This window comes from Elephas maximus, chromosome 9, assembly GCF_024166365.1.
Source record: "Elephas maximus indicus isolate mEleMax1 chromosome 9, mEleMax1 primary haplotype, whole genome shotgun sequence".
Lineage (NCBI taxonomy): Eukaryota > Metazoa > Chordata > Mammalia > Proboscidea > Elephantidae > Elephas > Elephas maximus.
The window spans coordinates 76,105,081-76,129,098 of record NC_064827.1 but is presented as its reverse complement, the minus strand read 5'-3'; the positions used below and the strand labels follow the sequence as shown (position 1 = coordinate 76,129,098).

The 24,018-nt window shown below is 38.6% G+C and overlaps 1 protein-coding gene across 1 annotated transcript in view; it reads left to right on the top strand.

The window, feature by feature from the left end:
- SCAI (suppressor of cancer cell invasion) overlaps positions 1-24,018 on the top strand; it is a 179,220-nt gene that overhangs the window by 27,456 nt on the left and 127,746 nt on the right. The window lies entirely within an intron of this gene.

Sequence of the window (24,018 nt, the reverse complement as noted above, 5' to 3'; positions counted from 1 at the left end):
ATACCCTCGTACCAACCTTATATGACGGAGTAGAACTGCTCCATGGAGTTTCCAAGGAGCAGCTGGTAGATTTGAACTGCTGACCCTTGGCTAGCAGCCAAGCTCTTAACCACTGAACCACCAGGGCTCCGGTGTTTGTTTTTTTTTAATGTTACCATGAACCAAAAAACCAAACCCTTTCCTGCCAAGTCAATTCTGACTCATGATGACTCTAGAGGACAGAGTAGAACTGCCCCGTAGAGTTTCCAAGGAGCACGTGGTGGATTCGAACTGCTGACCTTTTGGGTAGCAGCCGTAGCACTTAACCACCACGCCACCAGGGTTTCCAAATGTTACTGTATCACCCAGCAATTCCACACCTATATACTTAAGAGAAATGAAAACACATGCCCACTCAAAAATTTGTGCATGAATGTTTTTAGCAATGTTATCGTCGGCAGTGGGTTATCTATGATAGCAAAAAAATAGAAACAACCCAAATGGGTAAACAAAATGTGATATATCCATACAATGTATGGGAATATTTTTTGGCCATAAAAAGAAATTAAATACTGATACATGCTACAACAAGGATGACCCTTGAAGACATTATGCTAAGGGAAAGAAGCCAGACGTAAAAGGCCACATATAATATAAATGTCCAGAATAGACAAATCCATAGAGACAGAAAGTAGATTCGTTGTTTTCAGGGCCTGGGATAGGGGTGAATGATGAGTGACTGCTAATGGGGATGGATGGGGTTTCTTTCTGGGGTGATGAAAATGTTCTGAAATTAGTGGTGATCCATGTAGAAATTCATGAATATACTAAAACCCATTGAATTGTACACCTTAAGAAGGTGAACTTTATGGTATATGAATTATATCTCAGTAAAGCTGATAAGAAAAAACTTTATGGATTACTTACTTCAATAACAAATAGAAGATTGTTTTGTGATAAAACGTGAATTGGAATCATAAAGTAATTACGCATGTCTAAATCAGGGGATGACAGAGAAGCAGCTGGAAAAAAAATATTCCCCTTCACTATTATGTTTACATAAATGTTTTGGGAAACAACCTGAGTCACTTTCACCAAACTGTTTGGTGGTTTTGCCTGATAAGGGACAGGTCAGTATTTTTATCTTACCCTTGACATTTGCTATTTCTGATGAATATTTGTTTTAAAAAATGGTCAACCTTTTTATTGAAGAGTAACTGTATTCCTCTTTACTGACTGGCTTTTTTTTTTTTTTATTATTGAATTATACCAACACTACTATTGTAACTTTATAAAAACATTTTTTTAGCTTTATCAATTTGTATTTATTGCCAGTCTGTGCCAGATTTTAATGTGATGATGGAGGTCAACAGTTATAATTATGTGAATATGAGCTTTGCAGTTTCCTTTAATCGTTAAAACTAGTGAACTTAATTTTACAGCATGATGTGGCCCAGGGGATTGTGTGGTTGAAATAATACTAAAGTTCTTCTAATTTTGTGAAGGCGCATGCTCAAATGGTTGATTTGGGAATGTATTTGACTTAGGGCCAATTAAACTTTTGTGTCAGGCCTAGTTAGTAGCTCTTCCAGAAATTATCTTAAAATGACTTGAGCTTTCTGCTGTAACAGACAGCATAAAAAGTTTTTTTTTTAAAAGTAAAACACACTGAAAGCTCTTCGTTTTCTGATATTTGTGAATGTTTTCTTTTGCATTGTTTTTTCTTTCATGTATTGAGGGCCGGCAGAGTTGGTCTGACAGGCAGAATTAGACCGAAATCTCTTTGGGAGATTGTGAAGTGTTTGGATTCTAAAGCCTAGAGCTAAGGGGAAGTAATGGCAAGGATATAATAATAAATCTTAAAGTCTAACTGACTTATGATGCATTCGTGACTTTTCTGCATTAAAGATTTAGAGAAACTAGTTACAGCCATGTAATATGTACGCAACATAAAAGAAACTCCTTTATCATTTTTCAGTTACTTCTGCTAAACCAAACCAAACCAAACCTGTTGGCATCGGGTAGATTCTGACTCATAGCGACCCTATAGGACAGAGTAGAACTGCCCCCTAGAGTTTCTAAGGAGCGCCTGTTGGATTTGAACTGCCAGCCTTTTGGTTAGCAGCTGTAGCACTTAACCACTATGCAGCCAGGGTTTCCTACTTCTGCTAAAAAAGGTTTTAATATAATGGGAAAAGTTGTTATGGTGTCAGTCAGTTCCTTTGCACTCTGGACTAGAAGGATTTTGTTGTCTTGTCACCTTGAAGAGTAATCGTATCCCTCTTTACTGATTGGCTTTTTTTTTTTTTTAATATTATTGTGTTTTAGGTGAAAGTTTATAGTGCAAATCAAGTTTCTCATTCAAAAATTTATACACAAATTGTTTTGTGACATTGGTTGCAATCTCCACAATGTGTCAGCACCCTCTCCCTTTCCACCCTGGGTTCCCCGTGTCCGTTTGTCCGGGTTTCCTGCCTCTTCCAGCTGTCTCATCTTTGCTTTTGGTCAGGTGTTGCCTGTTTGGTCTCGTATACTTGATTGATCTAAGAAGCACATTCCTCACGTGTATCACTGTTTATTTTATAGGTCTGTCTGGTCCTTGGTTGAAAGGTGGGCTTTGAGAGTGGCTTCACTTCTGAGTTAGGAGGATGTCCGGGGGCCATAGTCTCGGGGAGTCCTCCAGTGTCTGTCAGACCAGTAAGTCTGGTCTTTTTTTTGTGTATGTGAATTTGAATTCTTTTTTTTTTTTTTTTTATGTATTTTCTCCTGCTCTATCTGAGACCCTCTATGGTGATCCTTGTTGGAGAGGTCGATGAATGTAGGCAGGCACAGTCTAGTTCTTCTGGGCTCAGTTTGTTGGAAGCTGTAGTTCATGGGGTACATTAGTCCTTTGGACTGATATTTTCCTTATGTCTTTGGTTTTCTTGATTTCCCTTTGCTCCACATGTGCCTCTTGCAAGCTTTTAAGACCCCAGAAGCTACTCACTAGAGTAGAATGTAGAACATTTTCTTTAGGAACTGTGTTATGCCAGTTGACCTAGATGTCCCCTGAGACCATGGTCCTCAGCCCCAGAAACCCAGTCCCTCAAGGTGTTTAGATGTGTCCAGGAAGCTTCTATGGCTTTGCCTTGGTCAAGTTGTGCTGACTTCCCGTATATTGTGTGTTGTCTTTCCTTTTACCAAAGTTAACACTCTGTCGTATAGGGTCACTATAAGTTGGAATCGACTCGATGGCAATGAGTTTTGGTTTTTGAAATATCTAGTTAGTGATTTCCCCTCCTTGCACCCCCTTGTAACCATAAAGATTGTTTTTTTCTGCATATAAACCTTTTCTTGGCTTTTTATAATAGTGGTCTCATACAATATTGGTCCTTTTTTGATTGACCTATTTCATTCAAAATAATGCCTTCCAGATTTGTCCATGTTGTGAGATGCTTTGCAAATTCATTGTTGTCCTTTATCATTGCAGTTTTCCATTGTGTGTATGTACTATAATTTTTTTTATTTAATTAAAAAAATTTTTTTTGTTATTTCTATCATTTTCAATAGTGGTTGTATCATCTTACATTCCCACCAACAGTGTATAAGAGTTCCAGTCTCCCCACAACTTCTCCAACATTCGTTATTTTGTTTTTTTGATTAGTGCCAACAATGTCGGGAAGAGATGGTATCCCATTGTAGTTTTTTTTTTTTTAATAATTTTTATTCTGCTTTAAGTGAAAGTTTACAAATCAAGTCAGTCTCTCACACAAAAACCCGTATACACCTTGCTACACACTCCCAATTTCTCTCCCCCTAATGACACAGCCTGCCCTCTCCCTCCACTCTCTCTCTTCGTGTCCTTTTTGCCAGCTTCTAAGCCCTCCACCCTCTCATCTCCCCTCCAGGCAGGAAATGCCAGCATAGTCTCAAGTGTCCACCTGATCCAAGAAGCTCACTCCTCACCAGCATGCCTCTCCAACTCATTGTCCAGTCCAATCCATGTCTGAAGAGTTGGTTTCGGGAATGGTTCCTGTCCTGGGCCAACAGAAGGTCTGGGAGCCATGACCACCGGGGTGCTTCTAGTCTCAGTCAGACCATTAAGTCTGGTCTAATGAGAATTTGGGGTCTGCATCCCACTGCTCTCCTGCTCCCTCAGGGGTTCTCTGTTGTGTTCCCTGTCATAGCAGTCATTGGTTGTAGCCCGGCACCATCTAGCTCTTCTGGTCTCAGGATGATGTAGTCTCTGGTTCATGTGCCCTTTCTGTCTCTTGGGCTCGTAATCACCTTGTGTCCTTGGTGTTCTTCATTCTCCTTTGATCCGGGTGGGTTGAGACCAATTGATGCATCTTAGATGGCTGCTTGCTAGCGTTTAAGACCCCAGACGCCACTCTTCAAAGTGGGAAGCAGAACGTTTTAATAGATTTTATTATGCCAATTGACTTAGATGTCCCCTGAAACCATGGTCCCCAGACCCCTGCCCCGGCTACACTGGCCTTGGAAGCGTTCAGTTTATTCAGGAAACTTCTTTGCTTTTGGTCCAGTCCAATTGTGCTGACCTCCCCTGTATTGCATTGTAGTTTTGACTTGTGTTTCTTTGCTGGCCGGTGATTGTAAGCGTTTCCTCATGTGTCTGTTAGAAATGTTGAATGTCTTCTTTGGTGAACTGTCTGTTCTTATCTATATACCATTTTTTAATTGGATTATTTGTCTTTTTATTATTGAGGTGTTGAAATGTTCTATAGATTTTGGAAATTAAACCCTCATTGGATCTGTTGTAGCCAAATTTTTTCCCCTGGTTTGTAGATTCTCTTTTTGCTCTTTTGGTGAAGTCTTTTGATTGAGCATAAGTGTTTCATTTTTAGGAGCTCCAAGTTATGTAGTTTATCTTTTGGTGTTTGTGTATCATTGTTACGTTTTGTATTGAATTTATGCCATGTACTAGGGCCCCTAGCATTGTCCCAATTTTTTCTTCTGTGATCTTTATCACTTTAGGTTTTATATTTAGGTCTTTGTTCTGTTTTGAGTTAGTTTTTGTGTATGGTGTGAAGTATGGGTCCTATTTCACTTTTTTTTTTTACAGATGGACATCCAGTTTTGCCAGAAGCCTTTATTAAAAACACTGTCTTTTCCCCATGTAATGAATGTTGGTCCTTTGTCAAAGGTTAGCTGACCATAGGTCATGGATCTACATCTGAGTTCTCAGTTCTGTTCCACTGGTCTATGTGTCTGTTGTTGTATCAGTACCAGGCTATTTTGGCTACTGTGACTGTATGTGGGTTCTGAGATCAGGTAGTGTGAGGCCTCCTACTTTGTTCTTTTTCTTCAATAATGCTTTTTTTTGGGGGGGGGGGGGTTTGAATGCTTTGTTTATCCAGAGCTTCTTTCCTTTCCATATAAAGTTAGTGATTAGTCTTTCAGTCTAGTTAAAGGATGCTATTGGTATTTGGATCTGGATTGTATTGTATCTAGATCACTTTGTGTAGAATTGACATTTTCACAATGTTGAGTCTTCCTGTTCATAATCATGGTATTTTTCCACTTACGTAGATCTCTTTCGGTTTCTTGCAGTAGTGTTTTGTAGTTTTCTTTGTATGGGTCTTGTACATCCCTGGTTACATTTATTCCTAAGTGTTTTATCTTTTTAGGGGCAAAAATATATATATATATATATATAAATGGTATTGTTTTCCTGATTTTTGATTTATTTTTTATTGTAGTTTTTAAGTGTGTCCATTTCTTCTTATGGTAATAATCCTGTTAGGACACATATTGCCAGCTGTATTTGAAGGTATAGCTATATGGAGCACAAAATTAGATATGCTTCTGTCCTTTGGCTCACAATCTAAATTTAGTAGATGAGAATCTTCTTTCCTAGATGTTGTTAAAAATAGGAGATACCCATCTGTCTGATGTGGTTTAGATAAAATTGTGCCTAAGGCTTGGAGATGAACTATATAACACTGACTTCCTTTTAGCCCTGTCATTCTTAGAAAAATGTTTTCTCGAATATAGATGTCAAGAGTGTACAGTTTATAGTGTTGAACTTAAATTATTCTGTAAGTTTATGAAAAACAGGAAGCCATAGGGAAATTGAACTTTGAGGAGAAATTTATATGATGAACTTGATTAAGAGAACTGGCTTTGAAATAAAATCTAGTTCCAGTTCTAGCTTTACAGTTTGCTAGTTATGTAACCCTGAGAAAGTGTCTTAACCTTTCTGAGATTGTAACCTAATTTCTATGGTCAGAATAGTAAGGTCTACTTCATAGGATTTTTAAGAGTAAATTAGATGAGTTAATACATGTAAAGTGCTTTTTTCAATCCAAGATGGACTGGTGTATGGAAGGCATTTTTTGTTGGTACTTTTAATATTGTCGTTGATGTTAATATTACTTCTGGTTTCATTTTATTTACAAAAATCTGCCACCTCGCTATTAAAAATCAAGATATAATATAGGGTCAGACAGAACTAGGGAATTCATAGGGATATTTGGAGTCATGGAAGTCATTTAGTTACAGAATATAGCATTAGAACAGGACTGAAAATCAATGCCAAAGGACTACCTACATCTAAGAGTTGCAGGGAAAACAGAGAAAGAGACTGAGAGAAAGCAATCAATGAGGTGAAAAGAGAGCTAGGAGAATAATATGTAATTGAAGGGATAGGTTGCTCACCAGATCACATATTTTCTTCAGAAGTTCATTCAAAAATATTTAAACACTCATTAATGTCAGGTAGTGGGAGGACTGAGAAAACCATTGAACTCGGCAAATTGAAGGTTTCAATCATCTTTGAGAGAGTAGAAAAATGATTGTACAGCTAGATTTCATTGGGCTGAGAAGTGAATGTGAAGGGAAGAAAAGTAGAGGCCATGAGTATAAGAGTGAACCTTATGAAAATTTAGTTGTATAGAGGAGAGATAATGGGGAGGAGAAAGGGTTTGGGTTTGTTTTGTTTATGAAAGAAAAAAATTAAGCATGTTTGGAGCCAGAGGGAGAAATTAAACATACCCTGGTGGTACAGTGATTAAGATCTTGGCTGCTAACTGAAAGGTTGACAGTTTGAATCCATCAGCTGGTTCTTGGAAACCCTATGGGGCGGTTCTACTCTGTCCTATAGGGTCGCTATGAGTCAGAATCGACTTGATGGCAACTGGTTGGTGAGAGGATAATTGATGGGCAGGGTTGTGGTATGAAGCAAGTGGGAATGGAATCCAGTGCACAGATGGAGGTGGCATGTTTGAGAGGAGCAGGTGTTCTTTTCGTAGAAGAGGAGGGACGGCAGGGTGAAGACAAGTAAGTTTGAGGTTGGAGGGGAAAATGAGCAAATTTATGTCTAATGGCCTCTATGGAAGTATTGAAGTAGGGAAATAGATAGTGAACTTGTCTTAGTTACCTAGTGCTCCTGTAACGGAAATACCACATGTGGATTCCTTTAACAAACAGAAATTTATTCTCTTGCAGTCTTAGAGGCTAGAAGCCCGAATTCAAGGTGCCAGCTCCAGGGGAAGGCTTTATCTCTCTGTTGGCCGTGGGGGAAAGTCCTTGTCATGAGTCTTCCCTTGGGTGTAGGAGTTTCTCAGCACGGGACTCCAGGTCCAAAGGACACGCTCTTCTCCTGGCTTTTCTTTCTTGGTGGTATGAAGTCTGTGTCCTCTCTGCTCAATTCTCTTTTATATCTCCAAAGAGATTGACTCATAATACAACTTAATCCTGTAGTTTGAGGCCAGACTCATTAACATAACTGTCTCTAATCCTGCCTCATTAACATCATAAAAACCAAAATCAAACCTGTTGTGCTGGAATTGATTCCAACTCGTAGAGACCCTGTAGGACAGAGTAGAACTACTCCATAAGGTTTCCAAAGAGTAGCTGGTGGATTCGAACTGCTGACTTTTTGGTTAGCAGCTGAGCTCATAACTGTTGCACCAGCAGAACTCACATTAACATCATAGAGGTTAGGATTTATACCTCATAGGATAATCACATCAGATTACAGAATGGTGAACAACCACACAACACTGGGAATCATGGCCTAGCCAAGTTGATCCATAACACAACTTACTGAGATAATTAGGATAGATTGGTAGAGACTTTTCTGTTGCTGAGTAAATAAAAATATAATTAAATGAGAAAGGGATATTACTCTCTTTTTATGGGATCGTACATTATTATAACATTAGACTAGTGGTTCTCAACTGGAGCTTATCTCCACCTGTCGTCCCCCCCCCCCCCCCGAGACATTTGGAAATATTTGGAGACACTTCTGATTGTCACAGTGGGGGTGGGAAGGTGATGCTACTGGTATCTGGTGTCTAGAGGTCAGGGATGCTGCTACACATCCTACAAGGTACAGGCTAGTCCCCCACAACAAAGAATAATCTGGTCCCAAGTGTCACTAATGCTGCAGTTGAAAACCCTGCCCTAGATCAGAACATTCCTACAATAGGCTGTTCAACAAAAGCCTGTAATCCAAGAAGTTTGAATAGCAATTATATCCACTCATAGAGCGTCACAGTATATATTAGTTTATTAAAGGCAGAAAAATTCCTCAGAAGAAAATCTAAACTGTTTAGCCTGCTCATTTTTTTTTCTCTTCCGTAACAGCTATTAATACTCTGAGAAATACATTTAGGAAAAGGTTGTACTTTGATCTCTTGGCTGGCAGATAGTGTGTCTTCATGCTGTATTTCTAGTGTCTGGCATAGTTCCTGAGCTGTTTTGTTGAAGTGAATTAAGATTTTAAATTCAGCTTTTGCTTAATTTCATTATATTTATTTAAAACAATTTTATTTACTCTCTAGCACTTACTGTTTTCAGAGATAAGCATTAGGAGGCAATAATGGTTATAGGCTGGCATCTTCTAAATTTCAGACTCCAGCCTACCTTTCCCCTGAATTCTGGGCTCAGAATTCCAACTGCCTATTACAGGTTTCTACTTGATTGTCCAATAGCTTCTCAAACTTAACACATCCAAAATTAACTCCTGACAGGGCCTTCAGACCTGTAGAACCTGCAGTCTTCCTCATCTTAGCCACTGACTTTTTCGTTTTCCCAGTTGCTCAGACCAAAGGTCACTTTTTCTCATTACCAACATCCAGTCCATCAGTAAATATTGGCTCTACCTCTAGAAAATATTCAGAACTTAACCATTTCCCTCTATCTGCGCCGCTACCATACTGATTCAAGCTACCATCGGGATTTTGGCTGAATTGTTCTAACTGATCTCCTTGTTTCTGTCCTCCTTCAACACAATAGCCAGTGTGACCCTTTTAGAACATAAATCAGATCACGTCACTTCTGTCTTCAGAATGCTCCAGTGCCGCCTCATTTCCCTCAGCAAACAAGCCAGAGTCCTTTCAATGGTCCACAGGGCCCTATGCTAACTGGCTCTCCCATTACCTCTCTGAGCTCATCTTTTCATCAATCCTTGGCTTGCTCCACTTCAGTCAGACTTGATCTCTGTTGTTCCTTGGACACATTGGGCAGGCTCTCAACTCAGGGCCTTTGCACTTGGCGCTTTTCGCTGCCTGGAATAATCTAGCAGATTTCCCGCATGGTCTGTCCTCTCACCTCTTTTAAGTCTTTGCTTGGAAGTCATCTTGGTGAGGTCTTTTATGATCACTGTTTTTAGTTACAGCTCCCCTCCCTCACTCACTGTCTCCTTCTTTACTTTCTTTTTCTCCAGAGCACATATTGCCTTCTGATATACAATGTAGTTTTCTTATATAGTTGTACTGTCTGTCTCCCCCACAGTAGAGGTAAATTCTATTAGGCCAAGAATATTTTATGTGTGTTTTGTTCATTGCTGTGTCACAGGTAGGATTCTACCTGGCAGCATAGTAGGCCTTCAACAAATGTTAGTTGAAAAAATGAATTCCGGTTAACAACAAAGACTCATACTTAGATCTCAGCTTGAATCTTGGTACTGATGCATTTGTCAGCGACCTTTGTGACCTTGGGCCTTTTTGCTCATCCGTAAAATAGATTGTTGTTGTTAGCTACCCTTGAGTTGGCCTCTGACTTACGGCGACCCCATGTACGACAGGATTGGACCATTGGACCATTGCGATCCATAAGGTTTTTGGTGGCTGATTTTTTTGGAGGTAGATCCCCAGGCCGTTCTTTCTAGTCTGAATAGTTGGAAGCTCTGCTGAAACTATTTCCGCATCATAGCAACACGAAAGCCACCAATGACAGACAGGTGGTGGCTGTGCATGAAGTGCATTGGCTGGGAATCAAATTTGGGTCTCCCACATGGAAGGCAAGAATTCTGCCACTGACCCACCAATGAATGCCTCAGAAAACTGAGATCAAAAACCTGTTGCCGTCAAGTTGATCCTGACTCATAGCGACCCTGGTGGGATAGTAATTAAGAGTTCAGCTGATAACCAAAAGGTCAGCAGTTCATATCCATCAGGCACTCCTTGAAAACCCTATGGGGCAGTTCTACTCTGTCTTATAGGGTCGCTATGAGTTGCTATGAGATGAAAATGGAGAGAGTAGGAGCAAACAGAGTCTTGAGGATTCAGTGTGAGAATGTATGTAAAGCTCTTAGCTAAGAATCTGGCACATAGTAAACAATCCACAAATGGTAGCTGCTATTATTTTTTCCCTCAAATGTGAAATCTTGGGCCTCCTTCTGACATACATTCACAAATTGTAAGTATAAGGTAAATGACAGGCCACGTTAACAATTAAGAGCTACTTCTCATAAATCTGTAGAATGCACTGGTATTTGTGTATTAAAATCTCTAAATAAATTAGGATAAATTTAACAATCATTGAAATGCTGCCAAAGGCTTTGATGAGGAGCTTTTTTAAAGTTTTCAGAAAGATCAGCAGACTAGTTTTAGACTATAGATACTTTGTCAGATGAAACAGTTGTAAAATACATAAATGAAAAATATGTTCATTTATTATTTCAGAATGATTAATAAAAATTTATCAGCCCTTATTGACAGGCGTTTAATTTCCCCACATTTATTACTCACCTCAAAAGTTTGGAATGTTCAGGTCCAGCCAGAGCCTAAGTCAAGGTACCAGTGATAATTCTTATATTTTGTTCAAGTAAAAAATGTGTATTTGTTTTTCTCAGGAGAAAAAAAATGCTTTCATAATAAAATTTTGTAGAAATTACATCATAGTTAGTTTGAATATTTGCAGACATATTTTTTCCAGGCTCTCCCAGGATTGAATATATTCTTAAAGGATGCCAGTAATACAGCTAGCAGTATCAGAAATAACCTTCGAGGAGATGGATCATTTCTCTACATCTCAACAAAATCCTCTATAAGTAAATCTGTTTTAAAAAATTGTCCAAAAATGTTTTCATCAAATGCAATATCAGAAACACTCACCTAGAGCAATGGTATTCTGTGATTTCGCCGATTGAGAAATAAATGGAAATAGGAGGGAGAGTTTTGATATTGTAGATGTACTTGTTGATTAAGGGATAAAAGCATATATACACAAACCCAGGAATTATCTTACTTCTCTTATAAAAACAACAACAAACTCCTCAGATCTCCAATTCTAGCCTGTGTAATTGCTTTTGACATAATACCTATTACCTCAGATAGACTGAGGGTTTAATAACTAGATGGGAGATTTCCCTTTGCAGTGCACAAATAGGAAAAACATTACAGAAGTTCTTGCCCACGTCTGACCTCCTACTTTCCTAATTTACTGCCAGTGTGATTGCATCTCGTTGCCATACCTCATCTTAACATTCCTAAATTATAATGTTATAGGTTATCAGTCCTGCCAATTTTTTGGTATGTAACATCGAACAGTACCAAATGAGATTAAAACAATCTTGTCACTCGTAAGTTTGTATTTTGAAGGCTTCTGCTTGATTCTGGACACTAGTTTAGTCATTTTTTGGAAAATAATGTTACACTGCTTTATTAAACCTGTTTTACACTTGTAATGCAGATTTATGATTCAGTAAGATATCATTTTTATTGTTATATTTTTAGTTATATTCTAAATAATGTTTTTATTCTTAGATAATGTTGGTGTTGAAATATTGAAATTTCTATTGTTGACTTTTTTTTTTTTAATTTTTGGAGGTTCATGAAACATCTGTAATCCCTTCCATATTTCACTCAATGTGCCCCTTTGACATATCCAGAATATATTTTGCCATTAACAAAAGGATATTCCTTGGAAACACCAAACTTCTAAAAGAGTTAGAAACTTTCATACAATTCTTCTTTTTCCCTTCTCCCTGCCTCCTTAAACTGTAAGACCTTAGGAATATACAATACAGCACAGTCATAGAAGCTTGCTAGACAGATCCAAACACCCTGAGGCACTGGGTTACTGGGGCTGAGGGCTGGGGACTCTGGTCATGGGGACATCTAGGTTGATTGGCATAACAGAGTTCATAAAGAAAATGTTCTACGTCCTACTTTGGTGAGTAGCATCTGGGATCTTAAAAGCTTGTGAGCAGCCACCTAAAATACATCTATTGGTCCTATCCTGTCCCAGGCAAAGGAGAATGAAGAAAACCAAAGACACAAGGAAATTATTAGTCCAGAAGATGAATGGACCACTTGAACCACCAATCTCCGCCAGCTTGAGACCAGAAGAACTAGGTGGTACTCCAGCTACCACCACCGACTGCTCTGACAGGGATCATAGTAGAGGGTGTCATGGGTTGAATTGTGTCCCCCCAAAATATGTGTCAACTAGGTTGGGCTACGATTCCCAGAACTGTGTGATTGTCCTCCATTTTGTGATGTTAAAGAGAATTAGGGTGGGATTGTAACACCATTACTAAGGTTGCATCCCTGATCCAATGTAAAGGGAGTTTCCGTGGGGTATGCCTACACCACCTTTTATCTTACAAGAGATGAAAGGAAATCAAGCAGAGAGGGGGACCTCATACCACCAAGAAAGAAGCACTGGGAGCAGAGTGCGTTCTTTGGATCCAGGGTTCCTGCATGGAGAAGCTCCTGGTCCAGGGGAAGATTGATGGGAAGGACCTTCCTCCAGAGCTGACAGAGAGAGAAAGCCTTCCCCTGGAGCTGATGCCCTGAATTTAGACTTCTAGCCTACTAGACTGTGAGAAAATAAATTTCTCTTTGTTAAAGCCGTTCACTTGTGATATTTCTGTTACAGTAGCACTAGGTGACTAAGACGGGGGGTTCCAGACAGAACAGGAGAAAAATGTAGAACAAAATTCATATTCACAAAAAAAGACCACATTTACTGGTCTGACAGAGACTGGAGGAACCTTCGACACCATGGCTCCCAGATACCCTCCTAACTCAGAACTCAAGCTACTCCCGAAGTTCACCTTTCAGCCAAAGACTTGACAGGCCTGTAAAACAAACAGTAACACACATGAGGAACCTGCTTCTTAGATCAATCAAGTATACAAGACCAAATGGGCAACACCTGCCCAAAAGCAACAATGAGAAGGCAAGATGGGACAGAAAAACTGGATGAACGGAAACGGGGAATTCAGGGAGGAAAAGAGGAGAGTGCTGACACATTGTGGGGATTGCAGCCAATGTCACTAAATAATTTGTGTGTAAATTTTTGAATGAGAAACTAATTTGTGCTATAAACTTTCACCTAAAGCACAATTAAAAAAGACTGGAAGAAAAACTTGACAATTTTTAATATTAATTTTATATGTATTTAAATATATGTTTAAGTATTAGTGTATTGAATGTTATGTATACATACACACAGGTAGTCCCTGACTTATGACAGGGTTCCATTCCAACGACTAAGCTGAATACCCCTTTTCCTTTTTTTTAGTTTTCATTACTGTTTCCTTGTATTACCAGTATCTTTATAAATCTGATCTTTATTTGTCTTTGGGGGTTGGAAACTGTGATGGTTAAGGTTTTATGTCAACTAGGCTGGGCCATGGTTCTCAGTGGTTTGGCAGTTATGTCATGATGTAATCTGACAGTTATGTGATGATGTAGTCATCCTTTGTGATGTGATCAGCCAATCAGTCATAAGGGGAGTTTCCCTGAGAGTGTGGCCTGCATCCAGTATATATATATATGGACGTTCTGGCATAGCTCGTTTGTGCGCTCTGGATCCCGCATCCAGCTTGTCATCATCTGATCTCAGGTTCTTGGGACTTGAGCTAGTGACCTGCCGTATTGCTTGCCTATCATGGGACTTGTCAGCCTCCGCAGCCTGTGAGCCAGTGCCTTCTTACCTGCTGATCTTGGGGTTCGTTGGCCTCTGCAGCCTGTAAACAAGAAGTTTGCTGTCTTACTTGCCGATTTTGGATTTGTTAGCCCCTGCAGCTTTGTGAGTCAGGAGAAGCCTCCAGCCTGATGCCTGACCCACAGACTTGGGACTTACCAGCCTGTGCAAACACATGAGCCATTTCCTTGAGATAAACCTCTCTCTCTATATATGCTTCTTTAGAGAACCCAGCCTAAGACAGAAACATGATATATAAACTTAGAGATAATGTATTTCAGTACATACAAACATAAACAATACACAAATCATAAAATGGATGGTCTTAAGTGCTGTTCGTTGTAACTCAAATACCTCATAAGTTGAGGACTACTTGTAATACATTAATCTATTTCAGGCCTGTTGTGGATTGAATTGTGTCCCCCAAAATACATATATCAATTTGGCTAGGTCATGATTCCCAGTATTGTGTGATTGTCTACCATTTTGTCATCTGATATGATTTTCCTGTCTGTTGTAAATCTTACCTCTGTGATGTTAATGATGTGGGAGAGGCGGCAGTTATGTTAATGAGGCAGGACTCAATCTACAAGATTGGATTCTGTCTTGAGCCAATCACTTTTGAGATATAAAAGAGAGAAACAAACAGAGAGACAGGGAGACTTCATACCACCAAGAAAGCAGTGCCAGGAGCAGAGTGCGTCCTTTGGACCTGAGGTTCCTGCACAGAGAAGATTAATGCCAAGACCTTCCTCCAGAGCTGACAGATCGAGAAAGCCTTCCCCTGAAGCTGATGCCCCGAATTTGGACTTCTAGCCTACTAGACTGTAAGAAAATAAATTTCTCTTTGTTAAAGCCATCCACTTGTATTTCTGTCATAGCCGTGCTAAATAGTTAGACAAGGCCTTTAAACTCCTTAGGAGTTTAAAGAACTAGAAGAAAAAAGATACAATTTATCTACTTTTAACAGATTTTGTATTGCTTCTTTTTGGTGTTCTTAGAAGTCAATATTCATATAATTTTTATGGTTTAATCTTTCATCATTGATGAACAAAACTACAGGGGCAAATCAAAGCAATGTCCATCTCTTTTTTCAACTCCTCCCCTACTTCTCTCCTCCAAATAGTGTTTGTGGTATTTGTTTAGACTTTAAATTTTAGCCAACCGTGCATCATCACAAATAATGAGGCTTATATGTATTTTGCTGTTATGGAATGTGATCCATGAAATATTTTAAGTGAAAAGGCAAGTTGCATAGTTTATATCATTTAATTCTGTTTTCATTTAAGAGAATCACCATAAGTTTGATTATGCAAAGTAAAAGGTTTAGAAGGATGTGCAAATTGTTAACAGGGATTAACCCTGGGGAATGAAATAGGAGTGGGTTACCGCCTCAGGTTGGGTTCCCCAGGAGAGCTTGAGATGAGGATCCATGGGGAGGTGACTTACTAGAAAGAATTTCAGGGAGACCTGGCAGGGGTGTGGAAAAGTGGAACCAGGAAACGAGGAGGAGGCTGGAGGCAAAGCAAGGGCGTGATATTAAGCAAAGCTCCAGGGAGGATAACTTTGGCTCAGTCCCGGAAGACAGTTCTAGAGCTTACACCTAATAATTGTCACTGTCAGGGATAAAGGAGAAACTAGAGCCTTATACTCCCACACCAATCAGTCATTGCTTAAGGACCGCCCCTCATGGGGAGGTGGTGCATAAGTTTCCAGGAAGTGCTGGCAGTTTGAAAACTCCCTCCTCCAAAGACCTGCAGGTGCAAGTATAGGGTTGGGAGATGTGGGGAGATCACTGACAGCAATTGTAGCTGTCATTCAAGTTACAAAGATCTAAATAAGATAGAGGTTTTTTTCTTTCTTACGTAATAATTCAGTTTAAACAGACCAAGGCTAGAATGGTGGCTTCACAGGGATACAGGTTTCTTCTGTCTTGTTGCTCTGCCATCACTAGGCTATTGCCCTCATCTGCATGGTCCAGGATGTTTAATATTTTGTCCATGTTCCCATTAGAAGAAAGGGGGGAAGGTGGGATGAAAGACAGCACATTAAATCCTCTATGGGAAAATTCTTGAAGTTATACATATCCCTTCAACTGAAATCCCATTGGCTATAACTTAGTCAGATGGCCACATCCAGATGCAAATGAGAGCAGTTTTATTCTGGCTAGTGATATGCCCAGTGAAAAATAGGGGACTCTATTCTATGCAATAATTTCTGTAGAAGGAGATAGCACATTGGAGGACTGTTAAGTACAGGGTTGTTCATTTTCTACTTTACAGGAATATATTTTCCTTTTTTTAGTTTTAACAACAAGCATGTGTTTTTTCTATTGACTATATCACAGGTTGAGGTCTCTGGGGAGCAGAATTTGAGACAGAGTTACTGTACAAGATGTTAAGGAATGCCCTGTGTTCAACTCCTGTGGAGAAGAGAGGAAAGAAGCAGGATTTGGTGGGGAGAGAAGCTGAGCTGTGATACAGTCCTGAACAAGAGTCTTGGCTGATTTCACAGGACACTCGGGAGCTAAAGTGGCCATTTGGAGTTGTCTCTCACTGACCTGAAATGACGGGACTTTTATTTCAATTGCTGTATATGGGTTACCTTGGGAAGGGCATGAACTTGGGCAAGGTGGCTCTGTAGAGGTGATTCCTGAAAGGGATGAGAGCACTCCCAGCAACTGGGTACCAGTTCTTCATTGAAAGGAGATCTGGGTGGCACATCTCTATGTTTATCAAAAAACATTTTTTTTTGGTAAAAGCAATTAATACAGCTTTATCATACTTTTATGTAAATAATGTGCACCATCTACGTTTGTTTGCCCTCCCCCCACAAGTTATTTTTGTAAGCATGATATGCTATTTTTTTTTTTTTACAGCAACATGTAAAAAAATTGACATAGTGACATTTATGAAAATACCTCGCTGGGGGGGAGGACGTGGTTGCGCAACAAACGTAGAAGGTGCATGCATAATATGTGTAAAAATTTGGTATGTATTTTATGATTTCGAGAAAGCTAAAATTATTCATTCAACAAACATTTATTGGGCAACTACTATGTTCCAGACTCCATTCTAGATGCTGGAGATAGGGAAATTACAAAACAAAGACCCTCCTTTAATGTAGTTTATATAAAAAAAATTTTTTTTTATATTGTATTTGGAGATAGATAATAAATTAATAAATAAAATTTAAATATGTGAGATGATGAAAAATACTTAGGAGAAAAATAATGCAGTGTTAAGGAGGAGTGTTGCTTTTTTACATAGAGAGGCCTGGGAAGGCCTCACTGATAAGTTGATTTGACCAGAGACATGGGTGAAATGATAGGACTATCTATGCAGATATTTTGGGGAAGAGCATTCAGGCTGAGGTTGCAGCACATGCCAAGGCAGCTCTGTGGCTGGAGTGTGTTGTGTATTTGTCATGTTTGAGGAACAGTAAGGAGGCCAGTGTGGTTAGACGAGAGTGAATGAGAATAGTGGGAGAAAGTCTGAACATAGTGGTGGTCAGATCACATGAGACCTTGTAAGCCATTGTAAAGACTTTGGCACCTTCTCAGAGTGAAATGGGAAGCGATTGAAAGGTTTTGAGCTGAGGAGTGATAGAATCTGATTTATGTTTTAAAAGGATCACTTTGTCTACTTTGTCTGGAATGAACTGTACTGAATAACTGGAAGAAGGGAGTTGCCGTTAACTGAGAAGGGGAAGGTGAAGAAGACTGTGAAGAGGAAATTTTTAGGAGGAATAGCTAGGATCAAGTTTTGGATATGTTATGTTTGAAATGCCAGTTAGACATCTAGATAGATGTCAAATAGGAAGTTGGATAATGGAGACTGGAGTTCAGGGGAAAGGTTCAGTCTGTAGATAAAAAAAAATTTGGAGTCATCATATACAATTGGTATTTAAAGCCATGTGAGTAGATACTATCACATCTGGAATGAGAAAAGAACATCTCAGAAGTTTGAGCCCTGGGACACTCCAACACTTCAAGCCTGCGAGATGAGGTGAACCACCAGTGGAGATTTGAAAAAGAACAACGAATGAGGTAAGGTGTCTTAGAGACGAATGGTTGTGTCTCAAGAAGAGAATGATCAGCTGTATCCAGTGCTATCTATAAGTGACGTAAAATGAAGATCGAGAATTGTATTTGCCAGCATGAAGATCATTGATATAGACAAGAACTGCCACAGTTGAGTGGTGGGAACAGAGTGGATTGTTGTGTGTTTAAGAATGGGAAACTAATTGAAGACAGCTATATAGATAATTTTTTTATATAGACAAGTCTTCTAAAGAATTATGCTGTGAAGGGTAGCAGAGAAACAGGGTGATGGAGGAAGATGTGAGGGGGATAGAGGGTTTGTAAAGTTGGGAGATAATGATGATGGTAATTGTCCAGTAGAGAGGGGACAATTGGTGATACTGTAGAAAGGGAGCAGTTGCTGGATTGATGTCCATGAATAATGGTGGTGATATGAGAGCTAAAGCATAATGAAGAGATTGGCCTTGGATAGGAACGTTGCCAGTTCAGTCAAGGTAATAGGAGAGAAGACTGCTGTACAGGGAGTCCCTGGGTTATGAGTGTCTGACTTATGGGCAACTTGTACTTAAGGACAGTCTGCTATAAAGCCTATTGTATTAAAAATTTGAGTTAAATACGTATAGTGGTTTGTAATAATGAATGCATGCACTACTTTTTGTGATGCTCATGCAAATATTGTGTGATTTGGAAGTGTTTCTTAAGTGTTTATGTGCATAGAAAGGTAAAATATGTACTATATGCTAAGACAGTCATTTCACTAACTGATGCTAAATAAGAACTGTGTGTACCTGTTCCAATTTACCTAAAAATTCTACTTAAAGACAGACTTAAAAATGGATCTTGTTCATAACCCAGGGACTGCCTATATATATGCAGGTAGATGGGTAGATGTATGGCCGGGTGTGTGTGGAACATATATTCTGATTGCCTCCGATTTTTCCATTAAGAAACAGTTGCCATCAGCTGAAAAATCCATCAGTTGAGGATAGGGATGAGATGTATATGTTCGAGGAGGGAGGAGAAGGTGTGAAATAGTGCTCTAGGAAAGTAATGAGTGAATGGGCTGGGAAATGTAATGGGAGTGCCCATTTTGAGGTCATGAATTGAAAGTGAGACCAGTCAGCATGATTTTGTGTTTCTCCAGCCATACTTAGCTGCCCAGGTGCAGGCACAGAGCAGGTAAAAGGTTGGAAGTAATCAAGTAATAAAACTAGTTTTTCTCTTTGGAAGCTATTTTCAGGTGTTAGGTGATGTGAATGATGATATTTAGAATTTCATCTTTATAATTACATCCATTTTTGGAAGGATAAACTTAAGGAGTGACAGAATCTTAAAAAACAAAAAAGGCATGGCATTGTTACAGGAAAGGTTCTTCTTGGCTGAGAATTATAGGCCCTAATTCCATCCAGTTTAAGCAGAAAATAAACTTTTGGAAGGTTATCAGCTACCTCACAGCACTGATAAAAAAGACTGGAGAATCTGGTTCAGAAAACAGGCAGGAACCAAGGGAATCAAAGATGTGAAGTTACTGCCAGGGTCATAACACTGGAAGAGTGTGGTTAAGGATGCTGTTGCTGCCATTTCTGGACCCTGGTATTACCTCTCTCGGGAGAGTGACTTCTGAGCTATCCTTTATTATTTGAGTCACTGGTTCCATCTCAAAGACCTGGCTGTTGTGTCAAGAATGGAGGTAGGGGTTCAAGAGTGAGAGTGTGGAGAACCAGTCATGAGGCTCCAAAAGATGATACTAGCTTGGATTAAGATAGTAGCAGTGGAGATGAAAAGAAATGCACAGATTCATGAAATAGTACATTAATTTGCTGCTGATATTCTTATCTAGGGAAAAATTGTCATTCTTCCTTTACTTGAAACCTAAATTTCTAGAGACCTTTATGAAATTTCATCTTGCACAGGGAAGTATAACTTATCTATCAAATAAAATCTTGTGCTTTTTTCTCTTTTTCCTTTTTCTCCAACTTACCCATATAATGATTATGGTGTCTAGAGTCATCATTGTTCTTTAAAACTTTTCTCCTTGTCTCATTTCAGTTTGAACTACTTGGGCAATCCTTTCTAATGTGCCACTTTAGAGAAACTTTTCCTTGCTGATGTTTAATTGAAATTGAGTAGCTATAGGGGGAATAGATGTGTTACTTTGATTTCAACAGACTTTTTTTGATTTCAGAGCAAAGTGTGGGATAATATGACTGTTAAGGAAAATGAGTTGCTAGTTATTTCCTGGGGGTGATCCTTCTTTATTCTCCAACTCCCTTATCCTTTGCTGCCTGTAGAAGTCTGGGTATTCTTCAGGAAAATAACCTCCTGTATTGACGTAAAACTTCATCAAGCTAAAAAAAAAGCACACATTAAATCATGAAATATCATTAGGACTCCCCTCCCCGTAAATGCCTACTTTTGCGCTATTGGAAACATAGCACACAATTATGGTTGCACACTTGAACTTTTGCCTATTCTGTGCTTTTTGGTTTACTTTTATGGGTGAGGGGCACTTGCTTTTAAGTGCATTTGACTTTTCATATGCAGTTGTTTTCCAAGTCTTTGTGTTGGTTCCCATATTTCAACAGCTCCTGGAGGAAGATAATCTTTGGCTTTTTAAAATTCTCAGCCCTGATTAAAATTGGCTGCAACTGAAGTTCAATATTCAGAAAGTCTAATTTAGAATAGCTCTCTGGTGAATGATTCAGTTAATTTTGATTAATTTATGGGAATGAAATGTACATTATGTGCATTCTACAAGAGTGACAAGTGTTGAAAGCATTGAAATGCAAATTTTGAACCAAGCTTTCTTTCTAGATTATTGAGCTATTATTTACACAAAATAAAATTCACCCATTTTAAATGTACAGTTAGATGAGTTTTGGTTAAGGCCTGCAGTTGTACAATCACCACTACAATCAGGTTTTAGCACACTTCAGTCACCCCCAAAATTTCCTCATGCTCCGTTGCAGTTATCCTTGTTCCTACCCTCATCTCTGGGTAACCACTGATCTGTTTTCTTTTGCTGTAGTTTTTCCTTTTCTAGAACTTCATGTGAATGGAATCACACACTATGGTATCTTTCATATCTGCCTTCTTTCCTTTACTGTGGTCTTTTTGAAATCCATCCGTGTTATTGCATGTACCAGAGTTTGTTTTTTTGTATTTATTGTAAGGATGCAGTACGTTTTGTTTATCCATTTACCAGTTTGGGTTATTCCCATTTTTTGGCTGTTACGAAGATTCATATACAAGTCTTTGCGTAGACATGTTTCCAGTTTTCTTGGTTAAGTATCTAGGAGTAGAATTTCTGTTCATGTGGTAAATGTTTTAACTTTTAAAGAAAAAAGTGACTACCATTTTGCATTCTCACTGGCAGTGCTTGATGGTTCCATTTATTCCACAGCCTAACCAACGATTGGTATTGTCAGATTTTTTTATTATACCCATTCTAGTGGATGTATAGTGGCACCTCATTGTTGTTTTAATTTGTATTTCTCTAATACCAATGATCTTGAACATCTTTTCCTGTGTTTGTAGGCCATACATGTGTCTTTTTTTGTGAGTCTGTTTATATTTTTTGCCCATTTTTTAATTGTTTATTTGTCTTATTATTGAGTTGAAAAGTTCTTTATATATTTTTAGGATAGGTCCTTTGTCAGGCTGTGGTTTTCAAGTATTTTCTCCCAATCTGTGGCTTGCCTTTTTGTTTTCTTAGCATTGCCTTTTGATGAACAAAAGTTTTTAATTTTGTTGAAATTCAGTTTATCATTCTTTTCTTTTATGGTTCATTCCTTTTGGAGTTCCATCTAAGAAATCTTTGCCTAACTTACGGCCACAAAGATTTTCCCGTATGTTTTCTTCTAGAAGTTTTATGGGTTTTGCTTTTTAATGTAGGTTATAATCTGTTTTGAATTAATTTTTGTGTGTGGTATGAGAAAAGGGTCAAGGGTCAATTTACTTTTTTTCAGTATGGATATCCACTTATTCCATTTTATTGAAAAGCCTAACCATTTCCCCACCAAATTACCTTGACCCCTTTGTTGAAAATAAATTGAACATACATATATGGCACCATTTCTGAACTCTTTTCTGTTTCATTGGTCTGTATGTCTGTCTATGCCAATACTATATTGTCTTGATTACTGACTTTATGAAAATTCTTAAAAATAACAAGTGTGAGCCCTCTGACTTTTTTTTTTCTTTTGAGAAATTATTTTTCCTATTCCCGGTCCTTTACATCTCCAAATGAATTTTATAACCAGCTTGTTAACCAGCCTGTTGGGTTTTTTGCTTGCGTTGACTCTATAGATCAATTTGGAGAATATTGCCATCTCAATAATATTGAATCTTCCAATCCACGAACGTGGTATGTCTTTCCATTTCTTTAGATCTTCTTTGTTTCTCTCAACAGTGTTTGTATTTTCAGATAGCAGAGGGACATAAGTATGTTATATATGCTCGCTCAAGCTTTAAACTTACTATTTTGAACTAGGAGACTTCTAGACTCTCTTCGGATTTTTAATGGAATGTTGAAATTTTAGAGTCTCTCCATTGAAGAAAATATATTTGGATTATAATAGTGTGGATGCTAGAATTTTGTTACACCTTTTTTTTTGTAAAATTCACATTTGATGGATCTCTTTAAAGGTAGCAAAAGCTAGATCTTTTGATTCCATGATGTTTACAAATTTAAAATTGTGATTGGCATAAACCCATTGCCATCGAGTTGATTCTGATTCCTAGTGACCCTATGAACAATTTCTTTATGAAATTCAGAAGAATAGCTTTACTCTTTACCTGGAGAGTTAATTCTTCTTTTTATCAGGAGCGATCTCATTATGTATGAATACTTGGATTTCTCAGACTTGGTATTTTAAATACACTTTTTATAGTGGTAAAATATATATAATAAAAAATTGCCATTTTAACCATTTGTAGTTGTATAATTCACTGTGTTGTGCAACCATCACTGCTATCTATTTCCAAAAGCTTTTCATCATCCCAAACAGAAATTCAGTACGACGTAAGCAGTAATTCCCCATTCTGTCATCCCCCTGCCCCCAGCCCAGCCCCTGGTAACCACTGTTAAACTTTTGTCTTCATACTTTTGCCTAATCTACATATTTTATATAAGTGGGATTATATAATATTTTCCCTTTTGTGTCTGACTTGTTTCACTCAGCGTGTTTTAAAGGTTGATCTGTGCTGTAGCATGTATCAGAATTTCATCCATGTTGTAGCATGTATCAGAATTTCATTTCTCTTTATGGCTGAATAATACTCTGTTGTGTGTATATACCACATTTTGTTTGTCCATTCATCTGTTGATAGATGCTTTAGCTTTTTCCACTTTCGACTGTTGTGAATAATGCTGCAGTGAACATTGGTGTACAAGTATCTGAGTCCCTACTTTCAGATCTTTTGGGTATATATCTAGGAGTGAAATTGTTGGGTCATGTCATGGATTGAATTGTGTCCCCCCAAAATATCTGTCAACTTGGCTAGGTTCTGATTTCCAGTATTACATGAGGGTCTAATATTTTGTCATCTGATGTGATTTCCCTGTATGTTGTAAATCCTGTCACTATGATGTAATAAAATGGATTAGCAGCAGTTATGTTGATGAGATCTACAAGATTAGTGTCTTAAGCTAGTCTCTTTTGAGATATAAAAGAGAGAAGCAGGCAGAGAGACAGGGGAACATCACACCACCAAGAAAGCAGTGCTGGGAGCAAAGTGTGTCCTTTGGGCCTGAGGTTCCTGCGCTGAGATGCTCTCAGACCAAGGGAAGACTGATGCATCACAAGGACCTTCCTCCTGAGCTGACAGAGAGA